The sequence below is a fragment of the Capra hircus genome, chromosome 3 (assembly GCF_001704415.2).
Source record: "Capra hircus breed San Clemente chromosome 3, ASM170441v1, whole genome shotgun sequence".
In the NCBI taxonomy this organism is placed as follows: Eukaryota; Metazoa; Chordata; class Mammalia; order Artiodactyla; family Bovidae; genus Capra; species Capra hircus.
The window spans coordinates 116728546-116731029 of NC_030810.1; positions in this window are offsets into that span (position 1 = coordinate 116728546).

Here is a 2484-nt window from a genome sequence, read left to right on the forward strand (position 1 = left end):
TGTAATGTACTTTCCTATCTTGCACACATCATTTTATCTGGTGTCTCCTTATGACCATGCACTGAAGGACAGGAGGGAGGGCTCTTCATCCACTGCATATTTGGGTCTTTATCCGGACAGCCTACTTCTCCTTGACTTAGATTCAGCTGTACACAGGTTTCTCTGCGGGCTCCCCTTATGAGGAAACCAGGGCTTTTTATCCTTGATCTTATATCCCCTACAACCTTGCCACACAGAAAGTGGTCCCCAGAAGAGCATGTTAGCACCACCTGAGAGGGGATTAGAAATGCAGACTCTCTGACCCCATCCCAGGCCTGATGGATGAATTCGATTCTGAATTTTAACAAGATCCTCAAGTGATTCATATGGACATTAAAACTTGAGAAGTATCCTCCAGCTGTGCTTGCCAGCCTGTCCCTAACCAGTTATCTCATCCTCAGCTCAGAGTGCCTATTAGAAACATAGGATATGGGGCCTGGTTCAGACCCCAGAATCAGATTTTCTGGGGAGTGAAACCCAGAAATCTATTTGTATCTCACTCTAAGGGTAATTCTGATATGTACCAATAGTAGGAGTATCCAGCCCTATGGTTTGCTCATAGAAAATATTCGATAAGTTAGTTGTGTGTGTGTTTTTTAATCACTTTACTTCACATTTTAGTAAACAAAGCAAATCCAGGACCGTTTGCATTGGCTTGTAAAGGATTGCCTCAGGACCGAATCATGATTTCTGAAGGGAAAGAAACCATGGCTTCACTCATATTCCTAACGTTTGGCCATGACCCGTGATCAATAGTCCAACATCACCAGGAACAAAAGCCTCAGTGTAAGGACGCCTGCCCAAGTTTCCCTAAGAGAAGTACTTCTTTGGCTCCTCCACTCCCTCTTGAGGTTCGGGGAATTTGAGATTGGGTGGGAGCCCTTCTACTTCTTTTTTTTTATTTTTTGAGTTTCCCAATTTTTTAATTTATTTTTTATTGAAGGATAATTGCTTTACAGAATTTTGCTGTTTTCTGTCAAACCTCAACATGAATCAGCCATAGGTATACATATATCCCTTCCCTTCTGAACCTGCCTCCCATCCTCCTCCCCATCCCGCCTCTCTAGGTATAGAGCGCCCTTTGAGTGTCCTGAGACAGACAGCAAATTCCCCTTGGCTATTTTCCATATGGTAATATAAGTTTCCATATCACTCTTTCCATACGTCTCACCCTCTCTCCCCTCTCCCAATGTCCATAAGTCTATTATCTATGTCTGTTTCTCCATTGTTGCTCTGTAAGTAAATTCTTCAGCACCATTTTTCTGGATTCCGTGTATTTGTTAGAATACCCGCCCCGAGCTCGCGCTGCGGCCGTCCGTGCTCAGCAGCGCCCCCTCTGGCAGCTGGCCCTCCAGGCTTTGGACGGGCTCGCCGGCTGGGGAGCTCCGGCGCCTCCGCGCTCCGAGGCGCTCCGAGACCGGCTGCAGGTACATAGCTCCGCAACAACTATTGCCATTGCCCCCTCCCTTCCCTTCTCTCGCCAGCCTGTGCCGCTTCTCGGCCTCCCGCTTCCTCCCGCGGGAAGCTTGGAGCCTGGCGGGGAATGTGGCCGACCTGGGGCGGGAATGGCATGTAGATACTCCCCTTGAGCTGAACGGCTCGGCAGTGGACCTCCGCTCCCCATTCCAAACCGCAGCTCAGAAACTCCGCTCCACGCGCGAATCCGCCCCTCACGGGGCACACAGTGTGGCCCAGCGCACCATCGGTCTTCAATAAATCTTTATTAAATCGAATAGAATGCCTGCTTTGTTTTCATGATTATCCTGTCTCCTGCACAAGCAAGCTGGCAGGTGTTAGTCCTTTCTGTCTAAGCCAATAACAAGCCCATTTCTAATTTTCTGACTTGGCGGTTAATATCTCTGGTATTACCATGTGAAAAAAAGACAGATACAAAAGGCCAGATAGTGTATGATTGAATTTACATGAAATGTCCCAAATAGACAAATCCATACAGACAGGAAGTAAATTAGCAGTTGCCAGAGACTAAAGGGAGGGGGGAAGTGGGGCGTGACTGTTAGTAGGTATAGGGTTTCTTTGGGGAGTGATGAAAATAAAAGGTAGAATTAGATAGCAGTGATGGTTACACAATCTTGTGAATATACTAAAACCACTGGTTGTAAATATAAGATGGAGAGGTGAATTATATCAATTTTTGAAAGATCTTGGACTTTGGACTCAGTCCACCTGAGTTTGAATCTGGCCCCTGCCACATCCCAGCTGTGCTACAGGCGCAAGTTATTTTATCTCTTTGAGATCCAGCAGCACAGTCTGGAGAAGGCAATGGCACCCCACTCCAGTACTCTACCTGGAAAATCCCATGGACGGAGGAGCCTGGTGGACTGCAGTCCATGGGGTCGTGAAGGGTCGGACACGACTGAGCAACTTCACTTTCATGCATTGGAGAAGGAAATGGCAATCCACTCCAGTGTTCTTGCCTGGAGAATC